Genomic DNA, 10,777 nt, shown 5'->3' on the forward strand with positions numbered 1-10,777 from the left:
AACCGAGCATGCACACATAGATACATGTGTATATATATGGCCAAATAATTGCTACGCCGTTAGCAAATACACATGAATGTCCTTGTTCCGTTTGAATAAGGTTTCGTTAAGTTTCCCCTCCAAACAGTTGTCTGCTTGGCGGGTAAACTTACTTTTATTAAAAACGAGCTCGGCCACTTCTATCGAGCACTTCGAGGATACCGGACGCGATCCAGCCATCACTCCTACGCATTTACCAAGGTAACATTGTAACCCAAATCTAACTTTAATACATATATATTGAATAAACCGCCACATACCAATTTATATGAAGTATACTAAAACTTGGCCTTTTTATTTTTTTCTGTTTTTCAAATAAAAACACTGGTGATTTATTGGAGTTGCCAAACCACATAATCGCCACGGTTTTTGCATGCGGCTCGAAGGACCATGAATAACTCAGTGAGAGGGGAGACCAGTATGTTTGCATGTATGTATATAAAAAAAATATTTATTGGACCAAAAAGTGGTGGGTAGGCACTGTGGCCAATGGTAATCACCTATTACCACCTCCGCATGGTTGTAAGCCATGCAGAGTCCGCAGAATTCTCCGGAAGCAGTGTCCGGAGGATGCATCCGACTAGGCAGAGCATACTTTGAAGTGCCATCTTATTGAAACTTAAGAAAGTTCAATTACTTGGCAGTTGAGAAGTGCATGTGCAAAAATTTCCTAAATTGCATAAAGGACACATGCACATGCAGCAGTACATAGCATGTATTTAGGCGCCTGGTGTTAGCAGACGCGCCTAAACACATTCTAAAATTGTTATATACACGAAGAAAGTAATATATATGTGCATAAGGAATATGTGAAAAAATGCTGCAAGCCAATATTTAATTACTTTAAAATTATATGACTTTTAATTTAAGGCGTGCGAATCAACGTGTTAGCTGACTGTGAATGGTGCTACGGGGCGTATACGTTACATACAAAACTATGGGTATATGAGCACGCGTGGTTATTTTTGCTTTTGTTTTTAGTTTGTATGTGTAGCTCTCTTAAGTTTTCATTTAATTGCAATTTCGCGATGGAATCTGTTTCTTTATGCAAAACTGAAGATAATGCATTGTCTAAGATAAGTGTGCCACCATTTTGGACCAAAAACACGTTTTTGTCGAAAAATTTGACAACTCGTGAGATATGTATACTGAAATAGATATATGAAATTCCTTGATGTACGATATCCTATCAAAAAAAAAGTACTTCCAAAATTTCAGTTTTTGAAATAAAGGACAAAATAGATTTTTGGAAAAATAAATAAAGTCAAAGGACAGCACATTCAGAATGTCCCGTGAAATAAAATACAGATGGTCACCGTATCTGTAGTACAGTATTGTGAAGCGCTATTTAGTTGCTTACTTATATGCACACACATACATACACTATAGGAGTACTGTAGCACCACAGCGCGCAGTTAAATCGACAATTACCCTGCAGGGAAACCGCGAACTAGTGAATCAAATTTCTAGTTCCGTACTAGGCCTTTATCGCCAAAAAGGAACTAGTCCGATATGAACTAGATCCCCACCAGTCCAAAATCGGCGAAAAGTGGTACTTTTAATACTAATTTTTTCAGTTTTTTTCACTAGAAATCGATATCTAAAGTGACGAATTTAGAAATGGTTCGGAACTATAGAAAAAGGGATGCAGAACAAACTAGATCTTATTTGTCGAATTTAGAACAAGTTCGGAACTATCGAATAAGGGATGCAGCGGGGGGCTTGTTTACTTTACATAGGTATGTGTTCGGCGGCTTTTTCGTTAAAATACGCTTCTATTCTGTGCTTCGCAGATGCTATTTCATAGTTTGGTAATACAAAACAAAGCTTTGTGTTAACATATTAACATCTGGGGGACGTCTGGAATCTAACCAATAATAGCGAGCACCTCTGCAAAGTCAGCTACAGCCAAAGGTATGTAAACGTACATTTCTTACAATCATTCAAACAAATTTAATTTCAAATTTGAAAAAATGTTTCTTTGAAAATAATGTAAAACCGCACACGGAAGAACCGAAAAGATTGAAAAATCACGATACCTTTTCCTTTCGTCTGTCGATTTTAGAACTGGTTCGGAACTATAGAATTTAGGACTAGTTCGGAACTATTGAAAAAGGGATGCAGCGGGGGGCAATTGACACTTCCTAGGACATCGCCATGTTAAATTCGCCAGTTGCTTGCATGCAAAAGAGATTTATCGCGAACCAGTACTAGGTCTAAATGTACTAGAAGCGCCCCAGTTCAGAGCTAGAGATATTCCCACAGGGTAACCACCCAGCTAGCCTTTCAGCTAAATGGCAGCTGAAGCATTTGAGCTAAATGTTTTTATGTTCTTGTATGTATATGTATGTGCGTATGTATGTATGCTATATTAGGTATGTGGCAGCATGCGATGGTGTTTATTTTGCCTTATTACTTTCAATGACTGCATGTGACACTTTATAAGCAAGTAAGCAGAAGCAGAAGCAGCTGCTATGGCAGCGCGTCACGCCACGACGTTAGCATCTACGATAAGCTCTAATAAGCAGCTGTGGCGGCTGTGACCGACCTGCTATCACTGAGATTTCATCAGCCATAGTTAGCTATGGTTATGGTTAGAGTATTGGTGTTGGTGTTGAGAATTGGCATTGGGTATTGGTGTACGTATTGGAATTGGTTTTTTTTGGTTATTTTTGTAGGTTATTGGTGTTTCTCGCACGCGCGCCAAATGAACGTCAAAACGCCAAACATAACTATATATGTACATATATACCTAAATACATATAAATACATAAGTATGTATGTACAAAACTGTGCTGCGTACGCGTTGATTCAATTAAATTCGCACACGCTTCAAAATATTAAAAAAAATTTATGTGTATATATGCATGCGCGCGCACTTCCTACTTCCACCTTTCTGGCCTTGCTTTGCCATTTCCACAAATGCGCTCCACCACCTCCAACTCCCACTCCAAATTAATACAATCTCAGTCAACATTTTTTGCTTCCTTCTGCATCTCTTTCCAATTTCAGCGCATGAACCGCTACATAGCGCTGCGGCTTTGTTTAGCTAACACGCTATGCCTTTCTCTTATCTTTTGTGCCTCATCATTGTGTGCTGTGCCTTTTGTTTTATTTTTGGGTTATTTTAGGCAAAACCAAAGCAAACGCTTACATCAACCGCAAATTAGATATGCTCGAGGGGCTGGTATGGACCACTTACTGGGCGCTGACAAACTGACAAACGGACTTACTGGCAAATTGAGTCACCGACAGATTGCCACACTGAGTTACTCACTGGCTGACAGACTGCCTCGCTTATTGTGCAATCGACTGACTGACTGACTGGCTGCTTTTCTGCCTTCCTGCCTGCCTGTTTGTTTGCTTGGGCTACCTAATTCTCCTACTTAGGCGCTCGTAAAGCTCAAACAGCTTATGTTGCCTAGCTGTTTTCTCAGCTCATCCTTCACCAATGCCTTGCGGCTGTTTTACGAGGTGCTGAATGAATGAGTGTCTCTCAGTATGGTTGCTAGGTTGGCTGAGGTTACACGGTCAAAAATTTGGGTTTAATTTTTAAACCGCGCTGGGACTACTGCCTTTTTTAAACTTTTATAGTCTACTTTTTAAACCAGTCAATAGTTTTACGCAATTTTTAATATATTCTGGTTTAAATTTTAGCCCAAAAAGTTCGTGGTTTAAAAATCAAACCAAAATGTTTTAATTCTAGATTCTAGGTTTCAAATATAGAAACTTTGGTTTAAAATCTAAACCGAAATAGAATATGTTTGCATAGCGAATTGTGGAGTTGATTCAAACTCAACATATGAAAGCACATTTACATGCGTGGCTGTAGCTGAGTGTGCAAAGATGCTTGATACAATTGGTTGCTACCAAGGCTGTCCGGGTTCAATCCCAACCAGACGGAGCATGAAATTTAAGATTGTTTTTTTTATTCTTAATTATGAAAATGTTTGGGTTTAACATTTAAACCGAATTGTTTAAATTCTAAACCCAACATATGTGCTCTCTTTTTTTAAACTTGGAAGGTTTGTATTTGAAACTGAATTTAGTTTGGTCATATATGTAGCCCAAAAAGTTTAAAATTAAAACCGAAATTTTTAACCGTGTACATTTGTGCTTACTATCTTATGTACATACATACATACGAGCGCGCTGGGTGAGTTCGAGCGCCGCAGTAAAAGTCAGTAAAAGTGCCACAAAAGCGCTTAAGTGTACGCATAAAATGTATGCATGGGCGTACATATGTACATACTATATGTATTGTATATATATACGCATGTGCTTATGTGCTCTGTTTGTTGCGGTTGTGTGTGCGTGTGTGTGCTGCTTCTTTCGCGCTCATTTAATGCGTTAACAACTACGCTTTCGTTTATGACAGCATCGATAAGCCGATATTGAAACGACCAGTCAAAGCAGCTGGAGGAGCGGCTAGTAAAATACATATCTTAAAAATATATACATAAACGTTAAAATGTTTACACAACCAATACGCGTAAAACTAATGGGCTTGCGGCCACAGTTGCCAACTTGGTGCTTTTCGCACTAAATTCGGTGCTTTTCTTTATTCAAAGTGCGAAAATTTTTGAGTTTGGTACTTGGTGTTTTTTTTAACAACTTAACAAAAATGGAAACAAAATAACGTAAGTGATATTTTTTTTTAAATTTTTCTTTTTGATGCAAAAATATTCCAAGAGCATCTAGATTCATTTCTGCATCAAGAAGAAAATTTTGGAAAAAACGTCGTTTACGTTATTTTGGCGATTAGGGCTTGATACCAGCATTACAATCGGTAATTTTCCATTGCCTGCTGGGACCAGCAGTCGACATTTAGACCTTTAGTTTCGGCTGAATTTGTTAAATTCTTTACTACTTTACAAAAGAGCAGCAGCATTCCTAACAATAAAATTAATAACGAACCTTTTGAAAGAAGAATAATCGAAATCGGTTAAGATTTGGCGAGTAGGCAGCTTTTTGGCACAAAAAGATTAAAAAATGAATTAAAATTTTGTTATGTTTCAGGTGTCAAGCGGTCGTAAAGAATAGTTTTTTGTTTCTCTAGTTCACGAGATCATAAAAGACTGCAGTCTATGTAAACTACCGAAAACGAACGAAAAAAAAATCACATTTAAGCTCTCACGAAAAAAACTATACATTTTTCTTAAATCTAAGCGAAACGGCAAGGCTGGACACAGCTGTAAATTAGAAATAAGAACAAGAATGTTTAACAGAAAACAGCAATCGGCATCTCTACAAAAAAAAAAAAAAGTTGTATCATACAAAGTCCATTAAATACTCCAATCAAACATTTGATGCTTTTTTCCAGAAAAAAACGCGATTTTTCTTAGGTTATAGTGCCTTTTCAAATTCAAAACTTGGCAACACTGCTTGCGCTACTTATATACATATGTCCGTGTGTGTACTATGTAAATATACAGCGCTCTATCTTTTTTGTCCGATCAGTTCAAATTTATTTTATTTTATGTTTGTAGGCTAGTCTGATCTTTTCAGTTCTGGTGCGAATAAAACTACTTTATTCCACTTTTCACCCGACGTTTCGCTAAAACTTTTTTAGCATCCTCAGGGGTAGTGTTTATTTTATCTGTTACAACAAATATACAAAAGTACAAAAAAACACACACATTAAGTATTAACCGAAAAAACAAAAATGTATACATATACACTGAGAAAAAGGATTAGTTTCGAGAACTAAAGATATTTAGTTCCCGAATTTTGACAATATTTGGGAACTGTTACCAAGGGTTGGAAACTATTACCATCGATTGGTAATTATAACTAAATATATTAAAGCTTCTAATATTCATCTAGGTTGTAACAAATCGTTAATTTAGTTGAAGGGTTTGGTTAATACTAATAAATATTTCTTTGAAGCATATTTCTACAAATTCCATTCAACTTAACGTATGGTTCATAAAAGGATGTTATTAAGCTCTGCTAATGCAGATAAGCTTTCTTTCAACACGTGGTTTAGTCATAGTTACCAAATCTTAGTTGAGGCAACCACGATTTGTTTTGAGAGTGGAACATATTCATGCTTGTGAGCCACCCCTAAAGAATGCTGAGCGCTCTCTGAGCACATACGAAGAGCGCCAGCTGAGCAATGCACACAGTCCCACTTATTGAATCGTTTGAATGCGCTAGTATGCCGACCATTGCATTGTGCGTGGAAATCATTGCTCCGCTACCGCTTTCGTATATGGGTGAAACACGCATGTGGCCCCAGAGCGCTCAGTAAGCTATGGCATGTCGATCGCTGCGCCATGTGTGCTATGACATGCCCATACTTGTTTTTCTCAGTTTCAGTTTTGCTATCATCGCGAGTTGTTTCGGTGCGCGCATAGTTTAAAGTTTAATTAAAAATATAAAGTTTGATGCCAACCGGGGTTTTTCAGTGGATATATAATTCATGTGAATTATAATTTGAAAGTGTCTATTTAGCTAAGGAAAAAGCAAAGCAGTATACTTCCAGCAGATATTGACCTGGGTTTTCGCACGACTGTTCCTGTTTCATCGTTGTTTTTTAGGAAATTCTTACCAACATATACATATGTATTATTTACTTTAGTAACTAACTTATGTAAATATGTACGTATTTTTATGCTTAATATATGCAAATAAAAGAAGAAAGTAAACACAACAAACATCGAGTAAATTTTTATTTGTGTCAAACTGAAACTTTTTTCCTAATAATAAACGGTTAGCTGATTCAAGTCTACAGCAAGTTCACAAAATTAATTGAAAACTTATATCAACCAAAGCATTGTTTATATTTTCTCAACAATGATTTTATTCAACTAACAATATTGTCCAATGAAGGTAGTCGTTTTGTAATTATTAACAAATATACATTTGTCCCAACTAGAAGTCTTAAGTAAATTGCAGACTTTCGTGAACTATATATTTATTTCGCCATATCCAACTATGCCACTTGATCACTATAACCAAATCTTGGTTATTATAACTAAACCTTTTTCTGGGTGTATAACAACAAATTGAATTTAATGACAAACCAACTTACATTGTTTAGATATTCAAACATAGATATGTACATGTATAAATACTTAATCACTACAAAAGAAAATATATCCATACCACTTGATGTGGTAGTTTTGTCAGTACTGAAAATCTCATTTTTGTAAACAAGTTATGTATGCGGCCGCAATGTTGTCTGTATCTTCCTTCTTATTAATTGTCATTTCTCGTTTTTGCATAATTCTAAGGCTCTCTATTGTGTATCGAATCTGTTCTCTTCTTTCTTTGTCAATAATATTTGTGTTCGCAAAATCAGCTGTGTGTCCACTTGTTAAAATGTGCTGTGATAATGCTGTACTGCTTTTCCGTTTCCTTATGTCCGCTTCATGTTCGCCTAATCGAACACCTAAAGGCCGCTTCGTTTTCCCAATGTACACCTTTCCGCATGTTTCTGTTTCCTTCCCATTGCATTTAATTTCGTAGACTACGTTGTTTTGTTGGTGGACCTCCACTGGACACTTTGTTTTTGTAAATATTCTCGAAAGTGTGCAATTAGATTTATATGCAAGTGCTGTGTTTTGTGTTTTTGTTATGTTATGATCAAAATTATCCGTAAGATTGGGAATGTATGTAACACTGAAGAATTTCTTTGCGCTTTTTGTTGTTTCTGAGTCCGATTGTGTGTTAGGGTGGTTGCTATTTTTTATTATTTCCTGATTTATGAGTTCGTGTATTAATTTGACAGGATAATTATTGTTTTTTAGGATGTTGGTTATTTTCTCTATATTGGCGTCATGGAACTGTGTGTGGCTTATCGTCAGTACTTTGTGGATTAAGTTTTTTGCGGTGTTAATTTTATATTTTCTTGGTTGAGATGAGAAGTAATTTATCAGGCGTCCAGAGGAGGTTGGTTTTGAGTACCAGCCTAGAAGGAGGTTTTGCTTTTCTCGATAAATACAAACATCTAGAAATGGTATTTTTGAGTCTTTTTCAATTTCCATAGTAAATTTCAGTTTATTGTGGTATTTATTAAGAGTATCTAGAATAATATTCGCGTCATTACGTTTGATAATAGCGAAGATGTCGTCCACGTATTTTGTTACAAACTTTATGTCAATGTTAAATTTTTCTTTCAGTAATGGTTTTGTCCAGTAGGTTGTCCATGATAATGTCAGCGATTGTTGGAGAAATTGGATTTCCCATGGGCATTCCAAATGTTTGTGCGTATAGTTTGTTGCTGAACATAAAGTAATTGTTATCCTTGAGGCAAAAGTCTATTATTTCGTGAAATTTCTCTTTTGGAATAGAAGTTTTCTGTTGAATTAGGTTCCACTTATTCATAATTATTCTCGAAGCTAATGTCGTTGGTATATTTGTGAATAGGGAAATGACATCAAACGAAACTAAAACATCTTCATCACACACATGGACGTTGGTTAACTTATCTTTAAGATTAAAAGCATTCTTGACGTTATATTTTCCTGAAATTAGACTTTGTAAAATCTCGCCGATGTATTTGGACAGTTTGTAACAGGGGACCATAATAGAAGAGACAATAGGACGAAGTGGAACTCCAAGCTTGTGTATTGATAAGTGTATTAATTAACATAGAAAAAACATTTGCAAAATGACAAACGAAATTTTATCGAAGAACTCTCTCGAACCAGTTAGTCAGTTAGTGCAAATCAATGCGAGTTTGTAGTGAGTTTAGAACCGTCCGGGCATGATGGCAACTAGGGATCGCAAAAAAATCAAATAATCGATTAATTAATCATATGATTAATTACGGACCAAAAAAACTTAATTGCAATTAATTTAAATACATTTTTTTTACAGTGAGTATTCACAAAAACACTTTTCGTTTAAAAATTTCTAATTATCTTGTTAGTTACCTTTAAATAAATTAAAGCGAGTATTTTTAGCGGCGATATAATTATTTATTATTTAACCAAGTTTGCAAAAATAAAAGCTTTGTTAAGCGTTTTGTTGTTAAGCGGTTACTTTTCTCGATGGCTGTAGCAGCAGCTTTTCAAAAAAAGGCGCCCAGCAGGCACTAGGGTTGCCAACATTTTCTAAGATATTTAAAGTACTCTACTTATAGTACTAAAAAAGTCTGAAAAAAATTTAGTACACTTCAAATATATATAGTATTTTATTTAAAAGAAAAAGTAACAACGCTTTTTAAGTGCACTTTAGGGCGGAGTAATTTGTTTATGTTATTTGAGTTATGAATTTTTTTTACACCGAAGTTGAGTAAAATGTGTACATTACAAATTTACAAATGTTGAAATTTTTTTTAGAGTTTTTTTTTAAGTATGCAGTTGTGTAGCCCATTAAATTTTAGTATAATAAAGTGCAAGTCTTAAGCTACTTGCGTTGAAGTTTAATATTTTTTATGCTGACGGCTTTTTGCACTTTTTCTTATGGAAGAAAATGCGTAAAGAAAATTAACGCCAGTTTTGCAATCGCTTAAAACTTACACTTTATTGAACTAAAATTAAATGCGCTACAAAACTGCATACTCAAAAACATTATAGAAAAATTAAAAAATTTTTCAATTCGTTATGTACTCATTTTACTCAACTTCGGTGTAAAAAACAAAATCATAACTCAAATTATTGTAGAGTTCACCCCATAATACTATACTTAAATATTGCGCAATACACAGAGCAACAATTGTGTTTTTTTTTTTTGAGATGGCATATTTTAAAACCAAATTTTTTTCCTCAAAAAATTGGTATGTGAAAATTTTTTCAAGGAAAAAAAATTAAAAAATATTTCTTTTCATAGAGAATTTCGATGTGTGTATATGTGATTTTTTTGAGATTTTTTCCTCGCCCCGTTCTCGAGATATTTGGAAAACTATTAAATCGATTTTTTTTTGTTTTTGTGATGTAAAGTTTTTAAAAATGTATTAATCAAACTCAAATTTCATATTTATTTATTATTTATTATATATACGAAAACAAAAATTCCCCTCTCTACTGGGAAAGTAACAGTTTTAACAATTCACAATAGAGCAGCTGTTTCACTTACCCTTCACTACCCTTCCGGTCGCGTATTTTTTAACCGACTTTGCTGTACTCGGATAAATAGCCGAGTTTGTGTTCTTGCTTTGCACATATTTCGTCATTTAAGCGAGTGTTCTTTTGTAGCTCGGTTGCAAAAGAATGCATCTATTATATGAAGAAACACACAAATTTTTGTAAATGGAAAATTAATTTCGTTCAGAAAAAACTATAATACATGACGTGATTTTTGGTATATATGTATGTAGGTTGTTCACCAATTTTTGCTTAGAATCAGTAGATAGAACCAAATACTAAAAGAGAAAATGTAACAGCGGTTTTTATGTTTTTTGGATTGCTGATTACGAATCTGGGATCTGGTTTAAAAAATCCAAAATGGTGGATACAGTATGCCGACCCAAAAAAAAAAAAAAAAAAAAAATCGATCCGATTCGCTTCAACTATTTCTCCCGAAGGATTTCGATATGGCTGATTACGAATCCGACGTCAGATTGCACAAGTTCAAAATGGCGAATCCAATATGGCGGCAAAAAAAATTTAATCTAATTATAACCATGTCCAAGTTTAAAATAGCTCCCAAATACCGTGGATTTTTCGTCATTTTCTCCATATAAAAAAAAAAATCGTGGAACATACCTACACTAGGGCGGGTCAATTTGTATGGATCGATTTTTTTCGACATTGTTCCTAGCATATTCGGATTCTTCATAAAATTCTAA

This window comes from Rhagoletis pomonella, unplaced genomic scaffold, assembly GCF_013731165.1.
Source record: "Rhagoletis pomonella isolate Grant_MI unplaced genomic scaffold, Rhpom_1.0 Rhpom_scaffold_00006, whole genome shotgun sequence".
NCBI classification, from domain to species: Eukaryota; Metazoa; Arthropoda; class Insecta; order Diptera; family Tephritidae; genus Rhagoletis; species Rhagoletis pomonella.